This window comes from Conger conger, chromosome 18, assembly GCF_963514075.1.
Source record: "Conger conger chromosome 18, fConCon1.1, whole genome shotgun sequence".
Lineage (NCBI taxonomy): Eukaryota > Metazoa > Chordata > Actinopteri > Anguilliformes > Congridae > Conger > Conger conger.
Genome location: NC_083777.1, coordinates 7668181 through 7682269, shown reverse-complemented (window position 1 = coordinate 7682269; position 14089 = coordinate 7668181). Strand labels below are relative to the sequence as shown.

Below are 14089 nucleotides of genomic sequence, written 5' to 3'. Positions count from 1 at the left end.
GCAATCAGCAGTAAAGTGACACTTGATTGTGTTAAGAACAATGGTATGAGTCAGTCTCAGATTTAATCTTAGTACCTTTTCGGAATTTTGCAAGTCAAAATAAAATGTCCTCTGCTTGAAAAAAAAAAAATGCTCTTAGCCTAAAAGACATTTGCTAGATGTATCAATTCTAATTAGCTGTAGTAAATTCACAGGGCTCATAATTGGCTTATAGTCAACATTCCATTGAGGATTACAATCCAGTTCCTAATTAATAAACCCAGTCAGTCAGTCAACCAAACAACCAGTCTGTCAATCAATCAATCCATTCAGTCAGGGCTTTTTTTATTCAAAATATCGCCTTTCAACAATATTTGTCCAGAGCAGAATGCAACATATGTAAGATTATTGTATACATTTCCCATTTATGTACTATCACCACCAGAAAATGGAACCGGGTGCATATCGCTTGAGGCTGTTAATGGGAAATGAGAATACTACTCCACAGCATTCACGCAATGGTATTTTTCAACGAAAAGTTAGATGCCATTCCCGTCCACGTCAGTCGGATATCGTAGGCTGTTTGCGAGTTAACTAGCTCTTATATTTGACGGGTGTGCCACCTGCTACTGCGTCAGTAGTCACCTTGGCCAATCGCGTCCACGCAACCGGAGAAGCATTTCCCCAGCGCTCTTGGAAATTCCAGAGGTTCTGTGATTATTGATTGGAAGGAAACACACATCTCACCAGTGAACAACTGGTTGCAGTGCAGGGGGACACCACTGACCGCACTTTTTACGAATACTGCACGAATCGGAGCGCATTTGGCACTGACCCACGGCACCAAGTGGATCTCTCTAACAAACGTTTCGACATACCAGACGTTTTATTTGAAATTGCAACTGTTCCACGCTCTACTCTTTCAATTTGGTTGGATCGCATATTGGTGAGCAAGCACTATTACTTGAACCGAACCATATTTTAACTTTGTGTGTGAGCTTTCAGACAAAATGCCAATTACGCACTACTAATTTAACATGTATTTTCCGGTTCATTCTTTTGAAAAGCAAAATCGTCATTCATTCAGTATTTATTCGAACAGTTGCAATATACTGTCTGTTATTTGTTACATGATGTGGTCCACGGCGTCTGCTGAGGTTCTATTCCCAGAGCAAGAAGATAAATAAAAGATAAGATGAGACAAGACAGTCGACAATGTTTAATGATATTTTCCCATGCTTATATTTCCGGCAGAATCTTACCTTTTTACCATAGCTATTTCCTCTTAAGTTTTGGTAACAAGTGGACACGCTCATATTGTCGGGTTTATAGCTACGCATATTGCTCAATCCTTTTCGGACAAATAGTTTTAAAATCCGCTGCACTATGGCTTGTATTAATGCATTGCGCTCCTGCGTTTCCCCAAAAGGTAGTCACTGCGTACTGCTGTGCGAAGCGGGACTACAGCGATTGGACAAGATAAATGAGGCAGTGGGGGGAAAAAGGTTTTTGTCAAGGGAAGTGAATCATTAGTACATTTATTGATAAAGTAATAGGCTAAATATTTAATCATCTGGACAGCTATATCCGAACCGCCTCATTTATTTTCAAGTCACCAATTAGTTTTTTTCTCTCCCTTTTTTCCATTTAATCGATTCCAAGCACGCGTTCGGCTGCAATTGATGGGTGACGAGACGAAAAATTGTCCTTACATGGTGAATGCACTTGCAGGATTTCGCGTTTGGGACGGCTGATTTCAAAGCTCTCAAGAGGAAGGGCATGGAAACGTGCGCTTACTTTTGATATTAAATGATGCGATGTGGCAAAGCAACCACGAATAAAGAACACATACGCACACGCACACGCACAGAGAGGGAGTGAGAGGAGAGGGCGAGAGAGAGAGAGTCGCTAATTATAACAAGCTAACTTCAGTGTAAAGTCATAAATCCTATGTTTGTGAGTATCATGGCTTCGTATGCTCATATTAACGTTAGCCTACTCAGTGATCTGCTGTTTGTAGAGGAACTCATAATTTCATAATGGTGTTTTTCTACACGAAGGCTATGTAGCCTGAAAGGACCTCAATGGAATTTAAAATTATTTATTAATTTATTTATTTATTTATTTATTTATTTATTTACCTACCTACCTACCTACTTACTTACCCTACTTAATTGCTTAACATATTAATTTATTAGTGGTATCTATCCTTTTACAGACATGCTTACAATCTGTCTCAACCAGTAGGCTACACTTTATGATTAAACTGAAAGTGAGCTATTGTGTTTCCAGCCAGATAACTACAGTACCTCTTTATTAACATTTCATCCATTTCCAGTGTGGTGGATAAAGGCTTGAGCCGGGAGATAACATAATTATACACTGCACATATGATATGCTTTCAAAGACGTGGGCATCGGCTATTAGTGTGGGCAAGGGTGCAAGTAATTTTCCTACTGTAGCTATGTGGGTGCAAGTGTATTTGGAGTGTTTGATGACCTCATCTGACAGGAAAACAAAGGGCCAATCAGCTGTCTATTGTATGTGGCGTTTAAACCAGAGCAAGTGTTTTCAGTGCATTGCTAGAGCGTGAATCTTGGTTCCATTCTCACCGTATTGGCCCTGGGGGCGGATTGCACAAGCACCGAGCAGCACAATTGGATGAGATTATGGATGTTTGTACATACGGTGACAGGCCCAGCTCGTTTCTCCCCGGGAACGTGTGCTTGGCTGCTGTGTGTGGCTTGGTTCCAGGCTTGGTTATCTTTTGGGCTAGTTCGTGTACACTGTTTATGAAAATAAGCAAGCTGATGTGAGTCAATTTAGAAAAAAATGTGATCAATTCACCATGTCTGTCATCACTGGAGGAGGTCTGCAGTACTGAATATTTTCAACGATGGTCAGAAGTTCTGCAGGCTATCAGTATAACGCTACGGAAGTTTGGGTTATTTTTAGGGTCAACTTTATGGATCAGATTTATATGAGCAGGTTTAATGAGGTGACTGAGAAAAGGATCCACATAGAAGTATTTATCTAAGTACTTTTCTCCATTAACGCCATTGAATGTACCCCTTTTTATATTAAAAAAAACTAAACTGGGAAAATGTGCACTGTTGAAAGGGCTTTGATGAGTTAATTCAATTATACATGACAAGCAAAGCTGGGGTGTTTGGCAAGCTTCGGTGTGCCTCATGTATAGGATCTACTCAGCCAGCCTGCGGGGGGTCAGAGGTCAAAGTGCAGAACATTATGTGAGGCGGGAGGCATTTTGTGTTATATCACGGTGTGGGAGATGAGAGCAGGGACACATCTGGTCGTGTCTGCGCTGCCTGGTGAAAGCCCTGCTGCATCTGGCGGGCGACAGAGCCCTGGCAGAAGGCATCAGTCGGATTGCGTGAAGCAGTAATGATTGACAGGTCTTTGTTGTGAACCTGCATCCCAAGGTGTCTGCACCAAAGGTGATCTTCATGGATGTTGTCACCGCGAGCCCTCTTGTTTTATTCATGCATAAAGCTGGTTAAATGAGCCCGCGGGTTATCTCGAGCGGGGATAGCAGTCGATTTGATGCTTTCTGCTTCCTTACCTGTTCCTTCCCTTTACCACTGCTGTGGCATTGCCGGTTGACAGAAACAAAATTGTGTCATTTGCAGAAACGACATACTCTACCATCAATAGCTAATAACAGATCAAAGAGTACACAAATTTATAGGGAAATTACATGTCGATAGCTAGATAATTTTATTGCCAACTAGGTTTACTTAAGAATAATGTGGTATCTATGTTATTGAGAAAAGCTGAAATGATGATAACTGTCATCAAAACAATAATCATAACATTTAAAGTTTTTGGCAGTTGCGGGGGGGGGTGGGAGCAACCAAGTCCTGGGTGCTGTGTGACACATTTTGCAAGATGTTGATTTTCTTGAATGAGAACAGTTTGTTTGAACTTTTGAACTCTCAAAAGATATGATGCCAGGGCCCTCTACCAAAGAATATATATATATATATTTCAGTATAAGCTGTTAATGAATGTGTCCCAACTATGAGCTTTGGAATTCATTAAAAAAAGAAAAGAAAAATAAGACGGCTTAAAATAAATTGACAAATTTGATTGTTCTGTTGAGTGTTTGTGCCATGCATGTTTTGTGTTGTATTACAATTACAATAATTAAAAGAAAGGGAGGTTTTATATATATATACACGAAAGAGGAAGTACTACTGTGTTCATACTGTGACAACATGAATATGGAATCCCAGACTTTAAACTGCTGAACATGAAAAATGTTCCTTGTGGAGAGTTGATTCAATGAGAGAGACAGTTTGAAAGATTTCCTTCAATGAACGGTCTGAACACAGCAATAACATTCATGAAATGATTACATTTTTAGAGGAATCTCTCAGGGTGGTCTGCCGCTCGTAGCAATACCTGGCCTTTCTTAAATTTTCACTTCCGGTGTACTGGGATTGCTCCTTTGAAAACATCCCCCAGCTGTTTATCTCACTGTTCTCACTGTAGAGTTCCACTGAGCTCCACTGTACCAGATTTCAGGTCAATAAGTCACTTGCATCTGTAATTATTCCAGAAAAAAAGCTTTTGACTTCAATGGCTCCTGGAGGGATGAAGTTATTGATGCGGAGATAACTCAGATAGTTAACTTTCGAATGTAGGGAGATGGTTATATTCCAATTTTCATTTTACACGATCTCCACTGCTGAGAAAACAGAGACCCTAGCTCTGGTGTTCGAAGTGTGTTTTGATTGATAGCTGGCCTATTTTGCCTTGCGCTTCGCTTGGCATTGCTGCTTCATAACTACAGTATATATCTCTCTAATGTTCAGACTGGCTCCTGCAAGTCTCAGAACGGCCTTTGAAATAAATGTAGTTTACTGTACGGCGCTCCATAGTGTTCAGCTTTAAATAACAAGGATAATGTTATGCAATTGAAAAGTGTGTTTTCCAAACAGACTGAATGTGTTTCTCTCACACTTGAAAGTCACACTGAATTTTGTGCTGGCGGTTGCTATGAGACAGAATCTGACTTTCCTTAAAAAAACTCCCAAAGCACACAGTCCCCTGTAGAATTACTAGCGACGGAAATTACTTTAAACACAGAACTTTAAGTTGTGACAAAAGCCATGTGATTTTTTTTACCACTTGACTTTGGGGAAATTATTACTTAAATGGCCTTTTCACAACTTGATATTCAAATCATGCAGAGGTCATGCGGGGCCTTTTAGCCTTTGCTAGTAAGGACTTATTCTTACATACAAATGAGGACTTTTCTGTCCTCAATTGTATGTTCATTATGGTAGTATATACAGTATAATTTTATCTATTACACTTTTATTCATTCTTTTTAATTAGTTGTATTATGCAAGGAAAAAATTCCTTGATGAAAAATATTTATTTGATGGAAAAACTATACAGGTACATCATTAAATTTGTTCACTCTTTGGTTCTTTCTTTCACCATTTCTTTCCGGTAGTCTTTCTTGTTTAGTTGTTTTATGACATTTTGAATTCTGTCTCGTCATTGTTTCCCTGTTTACATGAGTGAATATTTTACAGATTACTCTACTCAGGAGTGCAATGCAAAAAAAATATATAAATATAAAAAAAAATATATATATTTGGGTCTGGCCTGCATTCTTAACAAAGGCATTATTAGGTTGTCAGTGTCTTGTTTGAGTATTCACCTTGGCTTTCAGTGTTTTTATGAAGTGTGCTTCAGTTGTATCAAAGGGCATTTATCTGTTATGATACTGACTGGGTGTCAAGTTCACTAAAAAGATAGTGACGTGCAAACTTTATTGCTTAATGCTTTCCTGCGTTCGATGCTTCTCTGTTCAGAGGAAATCAAGGCAGTCTGATGCAAACACACACCTACATTCAAAATCGAGTATGATGAGTTGACTTCAGTAGACAATTCTTGCAAAGGTTAGGCCTATTATTTGCTTGCTACAATGTGATATTTTATATTCTCGTGGCATCATGTAAATGTGTTCACCTATGCTCTTTCTTTGAATACGGTATTCAAGCTGACCGTATTTGTTAGACAAAGCCTCTCTCTTTGATCATAAGGCGGGTGAAGACAATGCAATGTCGGAATTACTTTGAGGCGAGGTGTTCTTTGACGGGTTATAGAACCTGCTGTAGTATCTCACTCACAGGCTGCTGTTTGGAGCTCTTACAGGTGCCTTACAAGTGCCTTTCGATATAGAGCTCATTCCCTTAAATCGAGACACTTTCAGGCCTCCTTTTCCAGTCACTTACAAAGGTGACGTTTTTACATGCAGCGCATTCATACACCTGAATATTTATGAAAGCAATTCTGGTTAAGTCCCTCACTCGACAGTACTATAGCAGTCATAGAGCTGGTACTCATGCCTGCAAGCCTTGAGTTATAAGCTGTTGCCTTGTCTCCAGTGGTCGGGTCGCTGACTGACTATTGACTAACAGAAGATTGTGGGCATTTTCATTGCCGTTCAAGCTTGTCTGAACCTGTCTGTAACATTGCTGACTCAGACGGCGTTTACTTCCTCAAACAAAGCTGTCTGGTTGGTACATGAGTGATGACATATGTGGACATGGCCTATTAAATCCCTGTAACTGCGCGGAGAAGCGGCGTATCGCAATGCGATGAGGCAGTTCCAGCGAAAGCTGATTTACGGGGCTGTTCGATATTCTGTACGAGAGGAACATTCCAGAAAGTAACAAGTTAACAGCACAGGGGCTGAACCCCCCCTTTCAGTGAACATCAGTGTATAGTCACCTAGCCTGTTAGCCTGAAAGCATCTGTCTGGTTTGGTTGAGTCAGGCTGCGTACATCACGGCCGAGGCGTTGGTTGAAGTCGGTGTATGTACGATGAAGCTGAAGCGTTGGAGCCCTGGCTCACTGGGCCTGCCTGAGGTCTGCTGCTCCTTGTGGACTGAACTGAAACAGCGTCAGAGTGCCCGCACAGAGGGGCTCTTCCAGGCTGCGGCTCTGAGGTGCACACAGAGCCGTAAAATGGGTTTGGTGAAATATTGGACTGACTGGAAGGGTCCGGCAGGGCTTTCTATCTTTGGAGGCCATTAGCACTTTAAACGAGCCTCCTCAGTCTGACAGCAGCATGGCTCTCGCTGGCTGTTTTAATTTGATTAATTGTCTGAGGCGTCCACTCTCCGATTGCTCTGCCAAACCGGAAGCATGGCTGATGTCATGGTAGCATGCTCTTTTTTTTTTTTTTTTGTGATCTCCTTAAATGGCCGCTGTGTTGTATTCCGTCTGTTGGCCTTCAAAGGGTAGCTAATTGTGAATGCAATATTTGAAGTGTAAATGGTTCTTATTTAACATGCTCTGCCCATTCACCGAGATGCACATTTAATCCCCTGTCTTGTAGTTACCAGGTTCCTGGCAGAGCTCTGTTTGTTTGCGCTTGCCGTGTGAAAGCGCAGTGTACAGACAAACCTGCATAGTGCAAGCACATGAGAAAATAACCGGTCAGAACGAAAGAGGCTGAGAAGGCAGTCTTGCGTGTGCTTTGTGAGGTATTTTCTCCCGGGTTGCTTCCGCCAGGCTTGAGGAGTGGAAGTGTGATAGTGCGCGATAGATAGCGGGGGGGGAAACGGCTGTGCGGAGTCCCCGAAAAGCGCTCCGTCTGGGGCAGCTCAGTGCCACAGGTGTGAGTGGGCTGTGGCAGGCATCGCACACAGCGGAGGGGGATAATCCCAGCCCGCAATTCGGAGGCTAGGAGTCCCTGATAAAGTGCAGCTTTCACCACCTGGGGCTCGGGAGATACTCCCAGCAGGGCGGTCGTGATTGGATTACTGCCACTCTTTCATGACCGGCGGTCTTATGAAAAACAGGTATCGTATGCCGGCGTGACCATCTTAGCTCCATGCCACATTTATTTGGCACTAAGAGGGGAAAAAAACCCCCCAGCAATTTAATAACATTCGTTTCAAATCTAATATGATTGTGAAATCCTTTCCCTGCTCTGTACCGGCTTGGTACGAGTCGATGAGCTGCCTGTGGCGATTTGTGTTTCCCGCAGACACAGCCTGTGGAGCTTGGAGAGTGTGTGAATTTGTGACGTCTCTCCTCACGCTCCTCTCTGGTTCCTGGAAATGAATTGTTTAGTCCTGAAACATCTCTTTTTGTTCAGAAGAAAGGGAAGCTGCAATAATACATATTCTGAACAGGAGGTTCAAAAGCTGACTGCTGTTTCTCATAACAAAAACTCATTTATGAATGAACATGTATGACATATACAGTCAGTCACCATTTTATTAGGTAGATCAGCGTGTTAATGCAAATATTTAATCGGCCAGTCATGTGGCAGCAACTAAATGCATAAAAGGATGCAGACATGGTAAAGAGGTTCAGCTGCTTTTCAGACCAAATGTCAGAATGGGGAAGGAATGTAATAAAAGTGACTTTGACCTAGGAATAACTGTTGGTGACAGACTGGGTGGTTTGAGTATCTCAGAAACCCTGATCTCCTGGGATTTTCACGCAAAACAGTCTCTACAGAGTATGGTGTTAAAAACAAAAAGCATCCAGTGAGCAGCAGTTCTGTGGTCAAAAATGCATGGTTAATGAGAGAAGTCAGAGGAGAAGGGCCATGCATTAGGACCGTTGAATGCAGAAAAGCATCTCTGAACATATGCATCAAACCTCTTAGTGGATAGGCTACAGCAGCAGTTGACCAATAAGTCTAATAAATAATAAATCTAATAAATACCTAATTAACTGCTCTCCGAGTGTCCGAATACAGTGAGGTCTATAAGTATTTGAATAGTGGAACCATTTCTGTTCTTTTGGCTCTGTACTCCAGCACATTGGATTTGAATTGAAACAGTAAATATGAGGTCTGCAATGACAATCGAGAGCCAAGAATCAAAACTAGATGCTGAAAGCTTTTGTATACCTGCCTTCTGTCCGATTACTTTTGCTAAATGCATAAATGCATGCATACATATGGGCTCTTATTGGATTTTTGATCTTGGATTGTGAAATTCAGCCCACAGCACATACCAACACTTTCCTAAATGAATATGGATTGGATAAGACATCTTTTCTTTGTGCTTTCTGTTATTGTTTTGTTATTTATCGCCCTCCTGCATCTAAAGCGCACACTGCGACTGTTCCTCTCTGTGTATCTGTCCGCACGAGGCCTGTCAGATTTCAGACCACAAAATACCAGCTTTTTGTATCTGGCTTTGTGACTCATTCCAGAAAAATGACTTGCTATTCTGTCCACGGTGTGACGTTGCAGAAACCATAGAATATTTAAAACACGCTTTGCTTTCAAATTCTATCCTTGAATTAAATATGTAGAAGTGGTGTTCCATATTGCTGAATTTGTGCACTTACTTGTACTATTTGTATGTTACTGTTCAAAAAAGCACAAGTAAAAAATATATATATATTTTTTAAGACATTATACTCTCCCAAGTGCAGAAAATAACGGAATTATGTCAAACAATAACATTACATTTTAATCATCAAGAAGAATTAGATTTTTTTTTAAACTGTATTGCATTTGTATTAAATTCCTTAATAAAAAAACCTATGATGATAAGGATACCATAACTCACACACGCCACACCGCACTCGGATAAACAGCTGTCCAGGAAATGGCGTGATTGAATGCTGAACGAGCGCGTTCTCTTTCTGAGGCATTTGCGGGCTCTCAGATGTGGGTTATGGTTCATAACGAAATTGGCCATTAAGCCGCAGTTGGAAGACGACCGCGGCTCGCGCTGCCAATGAAAACAGCCGCAGAACTTCCCTTGTGGAAGTCGCGCACCAGGGGTCAATGCAGTCGATCGCCTCGGCCATGAAACGGATCATACAGCGTATTATTAGGAAGTCAGAAGTAATCTCAGACATGCCGGAGCGTGGCGCAGACACATTTCCTTGGAGTGCCTTTGACAGAACGGTTAATGGAATATTATGGAAGTAAGCTTGACCCGTGTCACACTTCTGTCATCTTTATTTTAGCTATTTTTATTAACCTACTTCCCTTTAAATTGCATATAGAGAACTGGCATGCTGCAGGGGGCTGTGCTGAGATTGCTGTCGGGCTGGACGGGAGATTCTCTTATTGCTTTAAATGCGAATGTGAGATTGTGTTGGTGCTGCGACACACGCTGGTAGCGAATGTATTACTCTGTGATAGCCCCAGTCCACAAAGCAAAGACTTGAGTCAGGCTTGGTGAAGCAGACGGGGACATATAAACCTGTTCCTTTTGTGATTTTGCTCAAGGCTTAAATGCACATACGGTTTTGCTCAAGGCTTAAATGATTCAATGGAGCGAAAAAATGAAAAAAAAAGATTGTTATTATCCACATTTTTAAAATGGCTGTACTGTTTTAAAAGTTGATTTGTTTTCATTGCTATTATTCCACAATAGTAAAATCTGCATTTTAATTAATGAGAATGGAAAGTTTGTGTTTTTTTTGCTAATTAACAGGTTGTCTCTATAACCAAATGCTTCACCCGTTCTCAACAACAAATACAAAATCCAACCAGTAACACTTTATTTTACAGCCCATTAATTACAAAGTACATATTGGGCAATAAGTACACAGCTACTTGTCTAATTATTAGGTAAGTTCGTATTAGGTACGTACTAACACAATCAGTACGTACCATGCTATGTACAGTAAGTACAATATAAGTTGGTTTTACAGCTGATTTTATATTACTTACCTCTGAAATCAAAAGAGTTACCTAATTAGTCCCTGCTTTTGACCCAGTCAGTACTATGTAATTAACCGGCTGCGATATAAAGTGTTACTTTCCAACCTACTTAGCCTAGTCCGAATAATATGTTTTAACGGACTATAGTGATGTAAATTTAGTAACTTCACTTGAATTTATTCCTTCATAAAGTCCTTCCTCATTGTTATATGCTCGGGTCAGTGCCGCACAATGACATTGGTATGCGGCCTAACAGATATGACGCCCCGGCTAATGCTTTCTACGCGTTCTTCATTTGTTTGTTTAGCCGGCAGCTTTACCCAGCATGACTTGCAGAGCGCTGAGTGCTTACCGAAGCAGTTTGGGTGGAATGACCTTGCTCAAGGGCACGGCAGAGGAGCTCCCGGAACAGGAGCCGGGGGCTCGTTCCCCATTCACAGCCCAGCGGAGCGCGCCATGTCCCCCCCCCCCCCCCCTCCACCCCACCCCTCTGTCACACTGTCCCCATGTAGCCGGACACCCAGGCAGGGGGAAGGACACGCAAGCTTCCCTCGCACTCCTGGAAAAACTACTACATTAATCATTCGGTGCCCGCTGGAGCTTTAAAGTTGTTACGCGCCGAAATGGGGCGAGTGATTGGAGTGCGGTCACAAAGCGAGAAGCTTACAGGCCCTCTGCTGCGTTGTGGCCCGGGGTGAGCGGTCTAATTACGAGGTCACTGCCAGGGTGCTGCTTAAACTTAAAGATTGACTTGACTTTAAAGCAGCCGTGCATCGGTTCAGCGGGCATGCCTCGGACATGCAGCGATGGATGCGCTGATTGGTTTAATTTACGCCATTGTTTTTCCCCATCTTTTCATTCTGGTCTCAAAATGGCTGCTGGTATACATTCATCATTATTCCTGTGGTTAAGTGTGACATTGTTGTCATTAGGGAGCAGGGCTTGAACTCCAAAGCTTGTGGGTTTAGTTTGCAAGTAAGGAGCTACAGTTGTGTGGTTGAGCAAGGTACTTACCTGACATTGATCTGGATAGACTGTTTTTTTTTTTTTTACATTTAAAATGTTATCTGTGCAAGTGACTGGACAGAAGTGTCAGCTAGACACACCATTGTCATGTAATGTATTGACCTCTGCATCAAAGGCCACTTTCCATATGCACTAGGGAGTGGTCATCTGTAAGACTAGGTTCCCTTGGGAAATTACTTGAATATTCTCTGCTTGTCAGTTGACCCCAATTTCACGTAACATAATAGTTTATCGCCGTGCAGAGACATTGATCTGGCTCTATATTAAATAGGTTTCTTTACATTTATTTCCTAGTGTTTTTATCCCGGATTTGGTATTGGTATTTTTTTGTGACGCTCCTGAACCGCCAATCATGATGCAGACAGCAAAACTGGCAGTGTGCACAGCCAATGGGCAGAAGAGCTAGCCCCAGCCAACCTGCTAGCAGCTGCCTCCCTGTCCACAGTGTCAGTTAGCTAACAGCTCATTTCCGTCAGTTAAACCTTGACCGGTCAATACATCTGTACTATTTGATGTTCAACCTGAATTTTTCTGCAATTCTGTTGTATGAAACGATCGATTGGCAGACATGGATCTGAGATCAGTCTAGTTTGAAAGAACAGGGAAGGAGCCTTTTTGCTTTTCCACAGGAATGTGCATTACAGGACATGCAGAGAATTCATATTTCCAGTACAAATATCATTCATATGTATGTTCTGTAATGTGACACACTTTACATTAGGTAAAGTGTTCTGGGTCCATTAGAACTCATAAATGTTGCATTAAATCATGCATTTTTCATGTATTTGGTACAGAATATTTATTTTTTATATACACTCAGTGAGCAGTTTATTAGGTATTTGTTAGACCTATTCTTTAGACTTATTAAGTCTATTGATACTGTAGGTTATCCACTTAGAGATTTGACACTTTGTGTATTCAGAGATGCTCTTCTGCATACCACTGTTACAATGTGTGGTTATTGGCATTACTGTCACATTCCTGTTAGCTTTGACCAGTCTGGCCCTTCTCCTCTGACCTCTCTCATTAACACGGCGTTTCTGCCCACAGAACTATTGCCCACTGGATGTTTTTGGTTTTTCGCACCATTCTCTACATTGTGCGTGAAAATCCAAGGAGATAAGCTGTTTCTGATCATTCCGTGGTCAAAGTCACTTAGATCCCATTTTTTCCCTATTCTGATGGTTGATGTGAACATTAACCTGAGCTCCTGGCCCGTATCTGCATGATTGTATGCATTGCACTGCTGCCCCGCAATTGGCTGATTAGTTAATCGCTTGAATAAGTAGGTGTACAGGCGTTCCTAATAAAGTGAGTGTACATTATCTTGGGTGACTAACGTGCTGTAGCGTCCCTGAGTTTGCTGGCAGTCGAGCTGCAGTTACTGCAGTACTGGAATAGAACTGAAATAAGCAGATTGTGCTTTGGCACACTGGCGGCACTGCTGCTTACAGAGCTCGTCTTGGTACTTGAAGTTTGGAGGAGGGAGGCCGCTGTTGTGCTCACGAGCCCGAGTCCTTTCACCTAAAGTGCTTCTGTAAATATACTGTGCGTCAAACGTGCGCTGCGTAAATCACCCCAGGCATTGGGAAGTGTGGTACTCAGCAGAAAAATGGTCATTCATTTAGGAAATATTACGGTCTAAATGATACAGTCCAAAGTCATTGGTCATGTTTGTCGAAGATATAGGCATTATCTTGTTTCAGTCGCAGGTTTCGGCCTGTCTCAGAACAGGTAAGCCATGCTATGAATTAATGTTTTGCTGTTGGATTGGAGAAAACCGTGCTATGACCGCATGTAGTGTTATTTGGCAGGGGACAAACAAATGGGAATAATGAGCAAAAAAATTAACATTTATTGACGATAAATCTTAAAATTTCAGTGTACCTTATAATTTCTATTTAAGACTTACATATTGTTGAAGGTCCAGGTGGCAATGCTATGCTGAATATAGGACATCTAGCCTTTTCACAACAAGGATATGGTTTTCATACTGTCTCTCCAGTGCATGGACATTTTGTTTCACTGTCACTTCTCAGCTGTTCAGCCTCATTATTGTTGAACTGCAGGATCTGCGTCTGTATGCAGAGGTTACGGTATTTCAGAGTGTTTCTTTCCTTCAGCTCTTTATACGGTTCAGTCGGGAGGCCATCCTGACAATGCTCAATTCAGAAACCGCTAAAAAGGAGACTTTTCACAATAAATCGAGAGGGAGTTGACAGATTTTGAAAATCAACCGTTATCCCAGACAAAATTACCTTTGTTCGCTTGACCTTCTGTGCTCACAGTCCTATTACGCTCTGTATTTCTGTCAAACAAACAGGATTTCATCTCTACCTGTGGCCTCTTGTTCTCTTGTAACAGCAAAACATTTTAAATCTTTCATGCGCCCCA

The 14089-nt window shown here is 41.7% G+C and overlaps 1 protein-coding gene across 1 annotated transcript in view; it reads left to right on the top strand.

Moving 5' to 3' along the window:
- Positions 1–637: 637 nt before the first annotated feature.
- LOC133118330 (muscarinic acetylcholine receptor M3-like) overlaps positions 638–14089 on the top strand; it is a 115348-nt gene continuing 101896 nt past the window's right edge. Inside the window, exon 1 of the mRNA XM_061228225.1 lies at positions 638–925. The gene's annotated coding sequence lies outside the window, so the exon portion shown is untranslated. The remainder of the gene's footprint in view (positions 926–14089) is intronic.